This window comes from Nipponia nippon, unplaced genomic scaffold (assembly GCF_047370975.1).
Source record: "Nipponia nippon isolate SJK-2023a ecotype South Korea unplaced genomic scaffold, ASM4737097v1 scaffold_23, whole genome shotgun sequence".
NCBI lineage: Eukaryota > Metazoa > Chordata > Aves > Pelecaniformes > Threskiornithidae > Nipponia > Nipponia nippon.
The window spans coordinates 965,893-984,672 of record NW_028262340.1 but is presented as its reverse complement, the minus strand read 5'-3'; positions in this window follow the sequence as shown (position 1 = coordinate 984,672).

The window sequence follows — 18,780 nt, the reverse complement described above, 5'->3', positions numbered from 1 at the left end:
ACTATCTCCGGAGGCTTGTACCCTCGAGCATTCAGCTTTCCAGCAGCATCTCTGGAGAGCTGCTGCACTGGCGGCACTGCCCACACCTTCCCACACCCTCCCCAGGCATGGGTCGCCCTTGCCGCCTGCCTGATCCCAGTGCTCAAGACCACTGCTCCCCACAATTTCCCATTTCAAAGCTTGGTGACCCATCCAAACTGTGAGATTAAGTACCAGGGCTCGGTGCCGGAGCCTCTGGACACACCAAACTCCCTGTCAGCACAGCCCTGGTGGGGACCATGTCGCTGCTGAACTCCAGCATCTCCCCGTGGGCTCTTCCAGCTGTAGAGCTGAACTTTTGAAGGCACAAGAAGTTGTTTACAAACAATGGGGAAATAATATCTGTCTCCTCATATCCTCAGAAGTATCATGGTAATTTTTCCTTTGGTTTTTCCAAAACAGCTCATCCTCTGGCACAGACAGCATGTGGGAATCTCAGCTGGATGTTTCAGACAATTACGAACATCTGAAAAAATGGATGTAAGTGGTCTCTGGCGTTAGCTGCAGCAGTTTCTTCAACTACTGATGGTTTACTAATAAGCATCAGGATGGTAACAGTTATAGCCCAGATCCTGCAAACTTTCCACACACAATTAACCTGAAGCTGGAGTGCACTTCTTTGGGAGCGGAGGTGCCGGCTGGCTCGGGGCGAGCAAGGTGTGGCATTACCCCCGAGCAATCCTTGCAGACGAGGACGGAGCCCCGAGCCAGCAGGTCCGACGCTGCTGGTGCCATTGCTGACCTCGCAAACCTCCTCCCAGCACGAGGCTTCCACAGACACCCGACGCCTGCCTGGCAGGTTGCTTCCTAACCTGGGTTCAAACCTGCTCTGGTTCTGCTGCTCTTGTTCAGAGGAGGCTTTCAGTGACTTCAAAGGAGGTCTGCAGAACCGGAGCTGTTAAATTCTGGCTTGAGCCCTCCCCATCACCATAAGACCCAGCTGCCCTGGACAGTCCATGCCTCCAGCCTAGGCACAAAACCTCCATCCAGGGAGCAGAGCATCCCAGGGCACGAGGCAGGAGACCTGTGCGCACTGGGGAGAGTTGGGCCCCACTCATCTGCATTGCCTTACAGCATCTGTCAGGGATGTCAGCCTTTTTCCAGCCCTGTCCCCTCTACTCAAGAAACGATGCCACTCAGTCTGGGCACTGCAGCGGGACCAGGAGGTGAAGCCAGATGACCAAATATAATCTGCGGCAGAGGCATGGAAGAGGCTACGCTGTGTAGTGTGCAATAAAGGACAAAGCTGGCATGGCGGTTAGTCCTTCCTTTGCTTGGTTTCAGAAGAACACACGTTGCAAGCTATTTTTTTATCAGCTCTTGGAAACTGTGTCTTTTTCTACCTCCAACAGCCTGAATTCCTGCCCGCATTTCTTGTGGTTTCAGCTGGCTGTAAAATGGCTGTGCTGGGGAGAAGAAAGACCGTTAGCTCCTCTTGCATGAACCACACTTTCCAACAACAGTTGCTAATAATTCATGCCACAATCAAGTGTGTGTAATTTGGAGATATTTCACCTTGCGAGTGCACTGCCACAGGGAGCGGGGGCTCCCACGGCCGGCCAGACGGCAGGAGCTCTCCTCTCCCCTTACGCTGAGCAGCAGCTGCCTGGAAAGGTTCTGGCAGGATCTATTGCCTCCTATAAAGAGGCAATAGGTGGATGCTCACTATTTTTATGGGCTGTATTTCTCTTCTGCAGCAACCTACAGCTTTTACCTCCTCCAGCAGGTTGCTAGAGCCTAATGGGGCAGAAAGAGCTCAGCTTGGGCTCGCACAGCTCCAGCCTCAGCCCCTCTGCTCGGGCACAGGAACCTGCACTGCAGAGCCGCAGTCCGGTGTGTGCGAGGGGACCAGGTGGCCACAGGACCGAATCCTTCCTCCTCCTCCTGCTGCCAGCCTGCCTGTCCCCTTGGAGGGCAGAAGCACAGCAAATGGGACCATGCTGCAGTCCGGGCGCTCAGGCATGGGGAGAGCTGCAGGAGCACAGCCCAGCCCTGGACCCCTTCTCTGACTTCCCATTGGGGATTACAATAAATGAACCTTCCATATGAGAAATGCCACCGTCCGTGCCGCATCTTTCTTTGGCTATTATAGAGCTAAAACAGTCAACTCTCAGACTTTCTTGAGTCAAAGAGTAGCAACTGAAGGCTTTGCAATTGGATTCTACACACAGGAGCATCAGGAGTGTCGGTTCTGGATGTTCCCAGCTGGCCTTTGTGCAATAAAATGTGTAAATCAAGAAGAAAATGACAGGACTGTGTAGAGCCTGGAGCGGATCCGGAGAGCCTGGTCACTTGGTGTGACTGATGAGAAGTGTAGCAGGGAGCTCCCCAAATCCTCATGCTGCCTCAGTTTCCCCCTCTGGGGCACTGAAAATTGTCCAGCACCAAAGACTCAAACAAACTACTTCATTTCCTAAAAAGCATTCCTATCCCCATCTCAGAACAAGCTTTCCAAACGATCTCCTTTCCTTTTTCCCTCGGTAGGCTTTTAATATGGCCAGGTCCTAGGCTCTTCAAAGATCAGCCTCAGCTCAACCCACCTCTCGTGGCCAGCCCAGATCTTTTTCCAGGTTGTTGCACCTGATGATGGGTGCAATCGAGGGTCTTTGGAAGAAAGGAGAGGAGATAGCTGGGAGCAGTTTGGGTCAGGAACCAGGTCCTTGGGATATGAAATCTGCTGAAGGTAGCACCGTACCTTCCCACCTCCAGAGCATCAGGCTCCCCAGGCCCATGGAGAGCCCTTCCCTTGCTGGCAGCTGCGATGGCACGAGAGGTTATCGCTGCACGGGTCGGTATGTCTAGCTTGGAAGGAGCGCAGGTAACAAGGAGCCGAAGTGACTAAAATGAAGCTAAAGGAAAATACAGTTTTAAGGAAAGTCAACTAGCACATGCAAAGGCTAGAGTGCACCTTGAAAAATATAGGAAAGCAGCAGTTTTCTTTTTTTTTCCCCCAAGATTGAGAGAAATTGTCTTCTGAAATGCTGCCATAAGAAACAGCATCCCCTTCAAGTGAAGGACCCTGTGCACCGTGCTGAGCCCAGGGGAGTTTCGACCACGCGTAGGGCAGGTGACACGAGACGGGGCTCTGCCCAGGCACACGGAGTGCGAGAGCAGCCCCAGGTTTCAGTGGGACTTGAGAAATCTGCGGCTGACGTCACTACTGTCATGAGCTCACTGCAAATCCGGCTGGCTCTAATTAACGCTGGGGAGCTGGAGCCTCATGCTAACGCACTCCAGCAGTGATTCAGAGCAGCGAGGGAGCCTTTCCATTACCTAACAAATGTGGCTGGCCCCGAGAACAGCCCGAGCCCAGGCGAGGCACCAAGAAACGCAGCGGCTGGGGTCCCCCACAGCAGCACCCACACCTCCATCCTGCTCCCTCCTGGAGAAGCGTCCATGCCACCAGCTCTGCAGCATGGTGGGAACTTGGGCAGTAAAACTTTTAAAGGCAGGAAATAAATTAATCTGCTGTGGTTAAGTTTTAAATCTCCTAGCGTGCTGAGTCGGTACTGGACTGGGTTTTAGCACGTTGGCTGGGGTTAGTCCCAGCTGGGTGTGTTAGAGCATCCTCTGGGATGGAGGAGCTGGAAGTGGGAATGGCAGTGATGGTCACAACAGCTTTGCTGCTTTTACCAGAACTTCAGAATTGTGATTCTCTCTGCTTGGGCTGAAAAAATGCCCTCAACTCCAACAATGTTTCATCTCAGTCCAGCTCCAAGAAGCAAAGACGTCTCCAGCTGGTCCCACCGCTGCCCAAGCACCTGCCTGGGAGGAGCTCATCAGCACAGGGCTCAGCTGAGCAGCATCACCCACCACAGGGCCACACCCCTGGGTGCCACCATGAGGAGACCCACCAGGAGACCTCGAGCCGGTGCTCTCCCCACCATGCAGCCCAGCACAGGTCACCCTTGCACTGGGACAGAGCACGTGGAGAGGTCTGTATGCAAGGGCTCTGCTGTCTCAAACACAGGGGAGATCGGGGATGGGGGTGAATTAATGTTGGAAGTGAATTTGGTTTAACTCCTTTTCTTCCAAGGATGGCTTCCCCAGGCATCTCAAGGGGATTTGGGTGGGCAGCGATGGCCCACGACAACGGGCACAAGGGCGAAGGCAGAAAGCAAGACCCCGCTCCTCCCACAGCAGCTTTCACTCCATGCTTGCTAGACCTGGCCTTGCTAAAAGCTGTCAACAGCTGTCAACTGCCAGGCTTCATGACAGGTTTACCAAGATTTTACCATCCTCAGATCAAAGCCAATCTCCTGCAGGACCCTCTCCTTGCCCGACCTGCCTCGTTTCACGTCACAGAAGGCAATACGACTCTGACGCCAGTGCTGCACAACACCGTTGCATCGGGTCTGGATGGGGATGCAATGCATTTGAGCATCAAGTGCTGCCTTGGACCATCTGATAAGCCCCCGGAGAGCTGGGCGCAAGCTGGGTCACGGCCGACCCTAAGAGCATGCAGGAGCAGTGCTTGCTTTCTTACTGTACCCCTGTCTCTCTCGCACCCCCTTCAGCATTTACCGTCTGCTTTTCACAGCTTCACCTACTTATTTCCTTCTCTGGGACTAAGAGGAGAGTCAAGTCCAGGCCTCTGAAGATTGCTTTAGCTGGAAGGGAAAATAGCAATTCTTTTTAAAACCTTGATATCGCTAATTCCATCGGTTGCAAAAAATAAGTTTTTTTCCTACCCTAGGTTTCATCTGTCGTTTTCCTTTTCTCTTCTAAGCGTTTTCTCCCCCCTTTTCTCCATCCTGTGCCTTGCCACTGAAACACCGTACACTGGGAAGGATGAAAGCAAGACCCCAAAACTGTCTTTTCTTCATTTTCAATTTTGTCAAAATGGAAATGTAAAAAATAAGCTTCTCCAGGCTTTTTTTTCTTATTTAACAAAAGGCACTGGTGCAAGGGAAACATAACTCTGAGCAGCTGTGCTTCCAGGCTGCTCAACACCACCAGCGTGTCCCGTACCTATGAAAGCAGATGGAGAACCATGGTACCTGTGAGGCTTTCATCTCCTATCTGTTTTTCTCTCTCTTTCTCATGAGTACGAGTGTTTCTTTCATCTTTCAGACTCATAAGTCCCACCGGAGTTGTCCCATGCATTGCTGTATTTTGGCTCTTCCTCTTTAGATGTTTTTCCCATGTACCATCAGTATCCTGGTATGAACTTACACATCTGCAGATCACTTTTTCTAGGATTTTTATGGGTTTGTTGCTTCTTCCTTGCTAAATTTCCCCCAGGTTTTTTCCTCCTCAGTGCTCAGGCACACTTTTCTATCTCTTCCCATGCTTAAATTGACACGGCCGCTTACAAACATAGTCTCTCCGAAAACGTTTGATCTCCTCCGAGCCCCTCCTGGCGCCCGCCTCGCACTGCCCTTGACGCACAGACACATCACGCCCCTCAGGATCATCAGTGGGAGATCACCGCCAGCCACACTTGACGATGCCATGGGCAGCCACAAGCTGAGCTCAGCACTATTTTGCCCCTAAAATAAGAGATGTTCCCTAAGGGGGAGGGAGAGCTCTTAAAAAAGAGCAATTTTGCGATTTTCAACCATTGCATGACCACCACTACAGTGTTTTCTCCATCACAAGACTTAGGTCAGGAAGGGACCTACCCTTCCCTGATCTGCCAAGGACCGGTGGGGTTTTTGCTTCCTTCACAGCAGGAGCACGCCTCACCTCCTATCATCTGGTTTATTTTACCTAATTATTGGAAAGCAGGATCAGGACCTCAAGGCACTGGCAACACCCATACTCTTGGCTCCTGTAGGCCACCACAGGCTCAGAGGCTCCGTGTTTAGCATCCTGCAGATCTCGTGCCTGTTGCATGGTTGGTGACACTGTAATAAACAGTGAAACTAATAGCAGGTATTTGTGAGCCATATTTTGTTCTCTGCAAAATGTTAATGAAGAAAAATCTGCAGCATCGTGCCAGGAAATCTTTTTATATTTTATTTTCAGAATACTCTGATATCAGTTTATATCTGCAATTCAATTAATGTTCTGGGAGAGGCAAATTATCATCCCCAGGTCCCGCCGTTCTCAGCAAAGCAAGTTCCCATGAAGGCGTAAAGTCTTGCACTGCCTTTCTCAATGGCTCAGAGTGGATCAAGGCAAGACCCCAAACACAGAGATCCCCTGAATAACCAGGGGGAGACTTCAGACGCACCTTGAAACACTCTTTGTGTTGCATAACAGCACTGAACTCCTCCTGAAACTGGCAGTGGGGTGCAGCCGGACACTTCATCGGTAAACCTGCCTGCTATTAAGTGCATTGTGTTTGGGCTCTATAGGTTTTAAAATATGAATCAAATTAGATGACGTTACTCCGTTGTGCACATGGCCGTTGGGTTTTATGCTCACAGAAGCAGTAGGATGCTGCAATTAAAGAGCGTAACAAGGGAGCTGGTCTTAAAAGACAACCAGGGCCCCATGGCAAAGAGGAGCCTTCTGCTCCCATTTTGCTCAGCTGACACTTGCCAGCACGAGGGCATTCCTGGCCCTCGGTGTTTCGGAAACAACCAGCCTGGTAACGAGTGCCGGGAGAAAGGAAGGAGCCTAATGCCAATCTTATGGACCATTTCCCCCACTGGCATCCCCATTTCCCCCAGTCCGCAGCTGAAGCAGCACAACTGGAGCTGGGAGAACAACTGAAAGCTAGCATGGCAGGACCCTGCATTGCCTTGGAGCGGGGACACATCTGCTCCGGCACCCTGCAGAGCTTCATGGGAGCAGGACCCAGCTCCTCCACCATGGCCATGGCCAAGGAGATGCTGGAAACAGCCCACGTGAGACCTGTGCAGCGTTACAGCCCCCGGGCAGTGCAAGCAATGCATCAACCTGCTGGAGAAGCATCGCAACTCATGCGTGACCGCTGGCCAGCGAGAGGACAGCAGCTCATCCCCACGTCACTTTTCCCAGCTGATTTCCAGGTACAGCTGCATCCAACACCGTCTGCCAGCCCGTGGCGAGGCGGGCTGGCCAGAGCTGAAGGGCCCGTCTGTCATTGCTCAGGCACGTGGTGCTGGAGCATCCAGCTACAAGCCAGGATGAGGGAATAAACCCCCAAATCTCTCCACAAATGCCCAGAAGTGCCCCAAGCCAGCCTGATTTGGTGCTCCGTGTGGTCAGGCCTGGAGGACGGGGGAAGGTGAGGGCAGAACAGCATTTTCTTCCATTCTAAGCAGCCCAAACCAGCTCAGGTTTGAGGAAATTTGAGCCTGGCAGGTCGCCCAGTGAGGTCCTGCCACTGCGCTGCCCATGCTGCCCGCGCTGCCCATGCTGCCCTCACCAACCCAGCCACACAGAGAAGGACTTCAGGAAATTAACTGTGCTGCTGGGACGTCCTTCTCCGCTCCCCCGGCAAAGCCAGGCTGGCTCCCCAAAGCCCACCCTGAGGCCTCTCCCAGCAACGCACAGACCACTTTAGGTACCAGAGTTAAAACCAGCTCTTTAATTACCATGATGGCTCTGAGCTGAGCCCAGGCACTTTGCAACACTTATTCCATCGCGGAGTATAACAGGGGAAGACTGCTATCAGATGTTTTAGAGATGCTGGTATTTCACGAGAAAGGTGAAGTCCTTCAGTTCGAATGTGCAAAATAACCACTTGCAAATCAAGGCACAGAGAAAGTTTTTTTCTTTTTGGCCTGTGCTCGTCCCAAAATTCCCTGCAGGGCATGGGCTGGGGTCTCCCTCAGTGTGTGGCCGAGTTCTTCTCTGGAGGTCCTTTTTCATGAAGTACAGCACACCACAGTGGAGATAACATGTGTTAGAGGAAATCCTGCTTCTGCTGCAGCCATTTTTAAGCAAAAAATTGGCTCTGCAAATGTGCCATCAGGTCCCAACAGCACTGCGATCTCGGTGGGTCTGCGCTTGCACACATCTCCCTCCCAAGCCTGTGGAAGCGCCAGCTGCTCACAGCGCCGTGCCCTTGACCCAGGGATCTTCCAGGCCTTTCTCTTCTGCTGGGGGTTTGTTTTGCAGCCCCTTCCCGTGGCGTTGGGGCTGGCGTCAGCACGCACACCCCATGCAGCGGGTGCTTCCAGGCGCACGGGACTTTGCCCAGCTCCCCCAGGACTCACGGCTCTCCTGCCGGCCAGGCTGGTGCTGCTGAAGGTTTTCTCTCCTGCAAGGCGACTTACTGATAATCATCAGGATACGCAACTTTGCGGAAGGTCTGAGATGTCAGATGTTAAGGAAAGCTGTGATGTTTTCCTGGGTGTTGACGCACTCAGGTGGAAAGAGAGCAGGACCGGGCACGCTGCAGCAGCAGCTCCCCGTCATGATGCATCCAGCATTTGCTGCCCCAAAGGGTGATGACGCGGTGACACCCGAGCTGGCTGCGATCAAGTGGGCCCCCTGTGCCGGCTGCAAGCACGGAGGAAAAGCAGGGCTGGGGCTCCTCGTTGCTGCCTCCCCACACTGGCAACACAACAGGCTCCTGCCCAGTCCTCAGAAAACACAACGGTCAGTCTGACGTGGCATTTGGCAAAGTCATTTTGGTCCTGCAGAGCTGCCGGCTGTGGCACTGCCCATAGGCTTTCTTGTGCTCTCCGGCAGCATTTCCAAACGTGGTCACAGACTCAGGTGACAAAGAGATCCCAGCTCCCCATGGCAAGTCACCGACAGCACGGGGAGGCCAGAGCACCCAAATGCAGTGGGACACACGTTGCAGGTGAAAGCCACTGCCCCGTGCAGTGCTGCAGGGTGCAACGCACACAGCAGCTCAGGGCAGCTGTCACGGCACCGTGACAGCCTGTCCACGTTTTGGGTGCACATGGATGGCCAAACCCCGTAATGCTCTGCGCGCTCCCAGTGAGCCCATCGCCAAACACCCCCTCGTCCCTTCTTCCAAACTTGCACACGGCTCCCAGTCTCCAGCGTGCTGCAGTGCACTGCTCACATCTTCCCCCTGCCCTGCTGCACCTTCCCGTGCTCAGCTGCACAGCATCCCTTGGGGGAGCTGAGCAATGCTACCAGCCCCACTGCAGCCTGCAGCTCCCCTGCAGCAAGGGAGCATGGCCCGGGCTTTGGGCGCTGCAGGTGCTGCACTGTGGGGCAGGGCAGTTCGTGGCACTGCCAGGGTGTGCACAGTGCAGAGCAGAGGCCGTCGCTGCAGGCAATGGATGGTGCAGGCAGCATGCAATGCAAAGTACTGCCCAGCATTGCAGGCAGCGCATGGTGTAGGCAGTGCCTGATACAGTGCAGTATGTGGTGCAGAGGGTCCAACGTACAGCGGTGCATGGTGCAGGCAGTGCACGGTGCTGCAGGGCAGTGCACAACACGAGCAGTGCATGGCACTGCAGGGTGATGCACGGTGAGGACGAGAGGACGACATAAGGTGCAGCATGGCACAGCAGTGTGGTGCCTGGTGCTGCAGGTGCTGCGCAGCACAAGTGGGGCCCAGGGCTGCATGCAGCACACAGCGCAGGCAGTGCCGAGCACAGGCAGCCCTGGCGCTGCCTGCAGGGCACAGCACAGCTGGTACACGGTGTTGCCAACAGTACGCAAAGGAGGCGGTACAGCATGCTGCAGGCGGTGCATGGTGCTGCAGGCAGCACACGATGCATGGGATGCGTGGCGCTGTAGGTGGTGCACGCTGCCACAGGCAGTGCAAGGGGCTGCAGGTGGTGCGGGGTGCAGGCAGCGCATGACACTGCAGGCGGCGCACAGTGATGCAGAGAACAGTACAGGCAGCGCAGGACACAGGCAGGGCAGAGTACAGGCACCGCGCAGTGCCACAGGGGTCCATGGTGCTACAGGCGGTGCAGGGCGCCAAGGGCGGCGCACAGGGCAGGTGGTGCATGGTGCTGTAGGCAGTGCGCAGTGCACCAGTCAATGCACAGCACTGCAGGCACTGCATGGTGCTGCAGGTGGTACACAGCACAGGCAGCGCAGGGTGCAGGCACTGCGGGGGCCCGCGGACAGTGTGAGCTGCTGCAGATGGTGCAGGGTGCAGAGCGCAGCACTGCACTGCAGGCAGCGCACAGGGCTGGCAGTGCGTGGCGCTGCAGGCAGCGAATAGCGCTACAGGCAGAGCACAGGCAGCGCAGGGCACTCCTGGCAGCACGGGGCACAGGAGGTGCAGACAGCAGGCAGCGTGGGTGCAGAGCAATGCAGAGCGCTGTGACAGGGCACGAGGCAGGGGTTGCACAGTGCTGCAGGCAGCGCACGGTGGAGGTGGCACAGGACGCTGCTGGTGCTGGCAGTGCCTGGTGCTGCAGGCAGGGCCCAGTGCTGCAGGCAGGGCAGGTGCAGGCAGAGCCCAGTGCTGCAGGTGGTGCAGGTGCAGACGCTGCCAGACGCTGTAGGCAGGACAGGTACAGACAGTGCTAGACACTGCAGGCAGGGCAGGTGCAGGCAGTTGTCAGTTCACCAGGCAGTACTCAGTGCTGCCGGCAGGGCAGGTGCAGGCAGTGCCCAGGACAGCAGGCAGCGCCTGGTGCTGCAGGCAGGGCAGATGCAGGTAGTGCCTAGGACTCCAGGCAGTACCCAGTGTTTCAGGCAGCGTAGGTGCAAGCAATGCCAGGACTTGCAGGTAGGGCAGGTGCAGGCAGTGCCGAGCGCTGCAGGCAGTGCCCGTGCTGCAGGCAGGGCAGGCGTTGCAGGCAGGGCAGGTGCGGGCAGTGCGCGTGCTGCAGGCAGGGCAGGCGCAGGCGGCTCCCGGCGCAGCGGCGCCCCCTGCCGTCCGTGCCCGGCGCCGCGGGGTGCGGGGGGGCCGCGCCGCTCCCGCTCTGCGCCCGGCGGGGCCCCGCTGCTGCCCTCGGCCCCCGAGTGCGGGGCCTCGTTTGGGTCGGAAAAGACCTTCACGATCACCAAGGCCAACCGCTAACCCAGCGCTGCCAAGGCCACCACTAACCCATGGCCCTCAGCACCACGTCTCCCCGGCTTTTAAATCCCTCCAGGGACGGGGACTCAGCCCCTGCCCTGGGCAGCCTGGGCCAGGGCCTGACAGCCCTTTGGGGGAAGAAGTTTTCCCTAATATCCAACCCAAACCTGCCCTGGTGCAGCTTGAGGCCGTTCCCTCTCGTCCCATCACTTGTTACTGCGGAGCAGAGACCGACCCCCCCCCCCCCCCCGGCTCCAGCCTCCTTTCAGGCAGTTGCAGAGAGCGATGAGGGCTCCCCTCAGCCTCCTCTTCTCCAGGCTGAGCCCCCCCAGCTCCCCCAGCCGCTCCTCCCCAGCCTTGGGCTCCAGCACCTGCCCCAGCCTCGCTGCCCTGCTCTGGCCACGCTCCAGCCCCTCCATGGCCTTCTGGGGGTGAGGGGCCCACCACTGAGCACAGCATTCGAGGGGCGGCCTCACCAGTGCCCAGCACAGGGGGACGATCCCTGCCCTGCTCCTGCTGGCCACACTATTCCTGATACAAGCCAGGATGCCATTGGCCTTCTTGGCTACCTGGGCACACTGCTGGCTCATGTTCAGCGGCTGTCGACCAGCACCCCCAGGCCCTTTCCCGCCGGGCAGCTCCCAGCGGCTCCTCCCCACGCCTGCAGCGGTGCCTGGGGCTGTTGTGCCCCAAGTGCAGGACCCGGCCCTGAGCCTTGTTGAACCTGAACCTTGTTTCACCCCATTTCAAACCATGGCAATGGCAATGCTTTGCCCCAGGACCCGGGCACAGACCCCAGCGATCCTCGAGCTGAGGGTAAGCACAGGAGTCTGAAACCCCGAAGCCGGAGCGCAGGCAATAGGAAGCAACCGCCTGTTGACCTCCACGCACAGCGCAGCCCTTCGGGGGCAGGCTGGGATCGTCTGGTGCGTAGCTTGGGCAGATGGAAATCCTGCATAAACCCTAGAAAACAAAGCAAAAAAAAATCTTGTGCACATCTCCTAAGCATGCTGGCAGGGGTTGAAAGCAACGTCCCGAGGAGAGCTAAGCCATTACATAGGAAAAGTACTTTTGAAAGCAAAGACAGCTCCGTTTCCATGTTGAACAGCCTGATTTCCAAGTTCATGTCCTAAAAATATCCCTGTAAGCCATTTACCAGCAGGATTGCACAGGAACACCTCCCCCTTTCTTTAATGCAATCTCTGTATTCTTATACGTATAGATGAGCAACAAATAAGCAACTGACATATCTGTAGGAAAACAAAGTGATGCCCTGGAAAATGCTCTTATGAGCCCAGCCCCCGGAGCTCCCTGCGGCCCCCGGCGCCTGCCTGCGCCGGGAGCCGCGTCCCCGCAGAGCCCAGCCGCCCATCAATAATCAGAATGAACAACTCGCACAAATTAATTTGCCAAAATGATTTTTCCAACCAGCTTTGAGCAGAACACGCATTCAAAGATCTGCTGCAAGTGGTGATGAGAAAAAGGCAAATGCGGGCTAGAAATGGTTGCCAACCATTGACCCAGTGAGAGGGCAAGCTCGACCGGGAACATTGCCCACGGCAGCGCGGTGGGCAGCTGTGCGGCACCGCGGTAGATGCTGCCGGAGCAAGGAGCTTGCAGCGAGGGCTTCCCCAAAGCAGGGGAATGCAGAAGGCTGCCAGCCCGGTGGGAAGGACAGCTGGCCGGCCCCTGCTTTCCCACCATCACTAATTACAGGATTAACCCTGCCAGGCCATGGCACCGCGGCAGCGGTGAGATCTGTCGGCCTGGGAGCGGCTCTTCACATGCAAACAGCAAATAATTTTAACTTGGAAGAGATGAAAGCGCTGAGCAGCTATTTCTACCCACAGAGGGGCTGCAAAAATTAAAGCCAAAAGTAACTATTAGAGACCACTTAATTCAAGTTGTATCTGTCATGGGTCCTAGTCTCACCCAAGTACTCTCTATTGAGCCCAAAGACTGTAGCGAGGCTAAATATTTCAGTCCTGTAAGACCCAGCTGCCAGCAGAAGGGGACCAGCAGGGCCACTGGATCGGGTGGGATCTGCCACGATGATCCCCCCCAGGGCAAACCTTGTGCTTCAAGTGAGATGGAAACCCCTCAGGCCTCTGCCGGCCAGAGGAGCAGGTTCCTCCCGGGGTTCGTGCTTGGTTAAGACGTCGGTCAGGGCCAGCAGAGATTCTTTGTCGTAGGCGAAAGCAGGATCCACCATGCTCCATCTCCAAGTGGGACAGGCCTGCAATAATTTGGAGAAAGGAAAAGGCACAACACGTCTTTCTGAAGATAAAAAGAGCAGCTCAGAGCATGATATTTAGATATAAACAAAAACGTGACTCGCAGCACTGCCCATAGGCAGACGCTTGGTTTCCCCGGCCCCGGTCAGGCCACCCCAGGCACTGGCAGCTCTTCCCGCTCTGCGTCACCCCCGTCTCCATGCCCAGCCCCTCCATCTCACTGCACCTCCAGCTGCCGCCCTGCGAGCGGGGCACGCCACGGCAAAGATCTTTCACCTTTCTGCACCGCGCGTGAAGACCAACTTGACCTCAAGTCAGAAGGATGTTTTCCAGCCCTCAGAAGACTTTTGTAGCTTTTCTGCCAACCCTCTTTTGTGGGAGGCTGCCAGCAGAGCTGCTGCGATGTTCCCGTAATAGCTTTTCCAATGCCACGTGAAGGATCTAGGTCACTCCTGACTTCTTGCTATTCCCCTTTTATGCACTCGACGTCAGGCGGATGCGCAGAATTACTCTGAAGCCGCCCTGAATGATGCTTTGTGAGACAGAGTCTCTCGTCCTGGGGAATGTGTTTTCCTGGCTCGCAGGTGCGGTTTTGTGGATGGCTCTTCAAACACAGAGGCTCAACTGGGGCTACTTAACGATCCTGATGGTTCAGGCTGGGGGATGAAGGGATGGAGAGCAGCCCTGCCGAGAAGGACTTGGGGGTGCTGATAGACGAAAAGCTGGCCACGAGCCGGCGATGTGCTCTGGCAGCCCAGAAAGCCAAGCGTCTCCTGGGCTGCATCCCCCGCAGCGTGGGCAGCAGGGCGAGGGGGGGATTCTGCCCCTCTGCCCCGCTCTGGGGAGACCCCCCTGGAGCCCCGCGTCCAGCTCGGGGGTCCTCAGCACGGGAAGGACATGGAGCTGTTGGAGCGGGGCCAGGGGAGGCCACTGAAAAGGTCAGAGGGATGGAGCTCCTCTGCTGTGAGGACAGGCTGAGAGCTGGGGTTGTTCAGCCTGGAGAAGAGAAGGCTGCGGGGAGACCTCATTGCAGCGTTCTAATAGTTAAAGGGGGCCTACAAGAAAGATGGGGGTAATTTTTTTAGCAAGGCCTGCTGCGACAGGACAAGGGGGAATGGTTTTAAACTAAGGGAGGGTAGATTTAGACTAAACACAAGGAAAAAATTTTTTACAATGAGGGTGGTGAAACACTGGCAGGGGTTGCCCAGAGAGGTGGGAGATGCCTCATCCTTGGAAACATTCAAGGCCAGGCTGGATGGGGCTCTGAGCAACCTGATCTGGTTGAAGATGTCCCTGCCCATTGCAGGGGGATGGACTGGATGGCCTGGAAAGGTCCCTTCCATCCCAAAGCGTTCTGTGATTCTACAATTCTGTGGTTTTGCAGCAGTAACCTGTCCTACTCAGTCCTTTTGTCATCTGCACACATTACCATAGATTTTATGATTGTCATCTACATCTTTAATAAAATGACTCCATAGCTCCATGTTTCTAATTTCTAGTCCCAGTGGGAACAGCATCTCTCCTTCACCTCAAGGTGCTGGTTTTGGTAGGGAGCTCTGTCATGAAGCTGGAGACAGCTGATGCGGCCTGTTAACCCTCATTTACATTGCTAGTTTAGAGCATTTAATGATTTCCTTGGTGGTACCGTTTCCACACTGACTTGTATTCAGTCTGCCTATAACGTGGTGCTGCCAACGCGCCTGCTTAAAAGTGCTCAGACATGGCCTGCTCCAGCCTGGATGTTTTCACCAGCCCCAATCTCTCACAGCAAAGACCGTGAGTTTGTCCAGCAACACCTACTTTCCATGCCAAACGCCATTAATTACATTGTTTAGCCAACACTTAGCTGTAGAAACACAATTATCCTTCCCACCATTTGATCTGGGTTCGTGGCTTCCTTTCTCAAACCATCATGACAATTTTGTAATCCCCCAATCCCTTGGGATTTTCCAAGTTTTCAAGACTTGCTAAATCTCACCATTCATGACTCAGACAGCTTCCCAGCTAATTCCCCTGAGATTCCTGGGTTTAGGCTTTCCAGAGTGTCAACTTGAAAATATTCAATGTCATTGAACTCGCACCCTCCTCGGTGCAAGATGACAGCTTTTCCACGGACAATGAGCTGAGCTGGAGCAACACTCAGATGAACTCACACCTGATTCACAAAGAATCTTCCCGAAAAGATGCATACAACCTTCAGTCTCTGTGGATTCTACGTTCTGGTTTGTTGATTATGTATTCTTTAAATTAGCATAAAATAATTAATATTTTTTTGTATTCTAAAACGATATTCTATTCCGAAGGGACTAGAAAGGTGCCATGCTCTCTGGGAAGGTGATCCCAGCTGGCAGTCTATGAGTCTGCTGCTTTGAAGGAGCTGCAAGCTACTGGCCAGATTTTTGGGGAGGAAAAATATGGTCAGAAAAATTGAACGGATGCTCGGAATGGCCACAACATTGGGAGGAGAGCAGCAGCTGGAATCCCGACCTGTTTCATGTGTCACTGGAAAAGCAGGGAAAAAAATAATAAATTTATGATCTCAAATTGACATGTATGTGCTGAAGAGCAGTAAGGGCAAATAGCGAGATGTATAACTAATAATATTTTATATTGATCCGAGTTCAGTGAGTCTAAGATGACCCTGAATCTAAGCCATCCCAGAAATGCAATGGGTGGTTTAAGAAAAGATGAACCAAATTGAATCAATAACCTGAGCTGTTTCCTCATTCCAGTAGTTTATTATGATTCCAAAAAGAAAAATCTTTCATTTGAAATTTTCTACAATAATTTGAAAAACAAAGCAAGCGTTGTGCTGCGAAAAATGGTGAAAAGGAAAGAAGGGAGGAACTGCAACAGGAGGATTGAACATGAGAACTTTCCCTATTAAATTAAATCTCAAACAATCAGTTCCAAAGTTCAGACGGAGGGGAAAAAGATCTTTTTCTTTTTTGGGCAAGAGAAAACTGATGAAAATTTTCATCCAACTCTGACCCGCTTAGTGCTACCCCTGCATGCCAGGCATCGGAGAACAGGACCTACAGACATGATTTACATTCTCCCACATCCAGCTGCTTCGGCGAGCATCAGGAAGGATCCCTCCGCTTTCTTGGCACGTGCGAAAGCACGGACACAGGCCACTGAGCAGCAAGCGACCGTGCCCCGGCTCTTTCATGTCCCCGCTGCTCGTCCCGGCGCGGCACAAGGCAGCTCACCCCCTGCCCCTTCCCCGCAGACCCAACGATTGACTCTGGCTGGGAGCCTGCCAGCCAGCAGTGGCAGCGCTAATGACCCATCCGCAGCAGCTTGTTATGTCCTGGGGAACAGCGTTTCTTTCCAAGAGGTGGATCAAAGAGGACTCTTGAGTCGTGAATCCCTACGGGAGGATGAGAGGTTGGCTTGGATTAAGATGTGCAGTCATTTGTGAAGGGGACGAATAGAAGAAACAAGCTATTAGGGAAAGTATTCGTGGCTGGCGGCATTGAGGAGCAACAGTAGGAAATGTTTAGAATAAGCTAGGAACAAAGGAAATTCAACCCATATGCGTCTATTAATAGACACAGGGAATTTTTTGACAGCAGTAACAATTCAGGTGTTCGATAACTTTCTAAGTTCTGCTTTTGCAGAGAAACTGGATCATTTTTCTTGTAATATATAAGGTTGAGGAGGCACTTGCAAGACTGCTATTAGCCAAGGAATTTAAACAACGTGCACTCAAAATAAACTTATTTTTTACACCTAGGCCTGGATAACCCAAACAAAAGCATCCTTAAAGAGCCGACAGAGGTATATAGCAGGCTTTTGAAATACCAGACGACTGCTGAGCCAGGAAGGGTGCTGCTATTGAGCTATCATGAGAGCATGAAATCAGATAATTATAAGCCAGCTAGTTTAATAGCAGAATAACAGAAAGACGACATATATGTCCCCAAGGTTGGTGGGGTGCCAAGCAGCAAAGACAGGGCAGATGGGATGGGCAATTGTGCTCAAGAGAGCAACAGCTCTGGGAAGAAGGCAGGGTGAGGAAAGCAGACCTGAACTGCAGGAGTGACTCTTTAACAGAGTTTTTTTTGCTTAAATTTGGGTGCATATACTGGAGAAGAGTGGGTATGATGAACGGGGGGCGGGGGGGGAGGTGAGCCCTGAAGATGGCACGGTGACATGGACCTTGGTGCTTTGCACCCAGGCTTGGTGTCCACGGTTTTTGAAGGATGTGGAAAAATAGAAATAGTAAGGAAACGAGTAAGGAAACGAGAAATCAAAAATGGGAGAAAGGGAAATGTGTTATAATGAGAAAATTTGTTCTTTTGCCTGGCAAGAAGATTGAAAGGGGAGGTGGGTGGCATGGGTTTGCAGCGCGCAGCCTTCTTGTAGAGGATCACTCTGCAATCTGGCAGGGAAAGGCAGAGCTGCCTGCAAAGATTTGGGACGTGAAGCCAGACAATTTCCCACTACCAAAAGAGCTTACTTCTATTCACAAAGGTGATTTTCCAGCCCATTAAGTCTTCAGAACAAAAATGGACCCTTTTGGGGAAGACAAACCCCAGGTAAATTCAACAGCTGGTCTCAATATGAGACTGCTTTGGGAAAGGGAACGTACGGGAGGTCCTGCAAGGTGATCTGCTGCTCATCAGGGCTTTAAACTCTAAATAACCTTTCCTCCTGCCTTTTCAAGGCATGGGGAGGAGATTCCCACCTCCTCTCTCCAAGGGAGATGTCAGGTCAAATGATGACAGAGCCAGGGTTACTGTGTGCACATGTGCCTCTCGATCACCCTCCTCTGCATCCATCCCTGTGCCCTATTCTTCACCTTTTTGTTAAATATCAGATTCAGGATAAGGTCGTGGACCATGGGACGTTAGGCTTTTCTTCTAGCAGAATACGGTCCATATTTATATCATCCATGCCAGATTCAGGATCAATTTCTGGCAGAAAACAAAGTCAGTGATATAATGTGAACGTTGCAAATAGTGGGATCGGGCCTGGGAGGAAGTTTGGTCCTGGCTCGCTGAGAGGCACTGACCAGCAAGGAGGAGGGAGGGCAGAAGTGCAGACAGCAGGAGGTTTTCTTCCCAGTCGCATTGCCTTATATTCACCTACCTCCTCTCCTTCTGAATGTTCTGCTCCGGTGTGTCCAACACCACACGCGTCAGGGGATCGGTGCCCTTTTGTAGTCGTTAGCTCCCAGTTGTTTATTGTGCTGGCACTCTCCAAGAGCTGGCCCAAACCAGACTGCAAATGTGCTTGAGCTTTTTTGGCAACGCTTCATAATAAATGGTAAACCATTTCTGTGGCTCTTTTCCGTTGCAATATTAATCAAACTGAATTCCTGTGGTGCTCATATGGATGTCATATGTAAATCCTTCTGAACTCGGCTGCTGCTAACTCCAAATTAAAGTCAATGGGGAAATTTCTCTCCTGTCTCCATCTTGCAGCTCTTAGCTCTTGTGCATTTATTCCGTTCATGAAATCCTGATTATTGTGGAAATGAGGAAATACCAGAGTTGATGAAACCCGAGAGGAGCGTTGATAAGAGTTCTGATTTTACAGGGAAGGCACTTGGATGCTGTGTTGACGGGCAGCACCATGAAGCCCTGATATGGCAGTGAACATACCTCTGTGTCCTACCATCATAACCGAGTACTCCACGTATTGATTAAAACAAAAGCC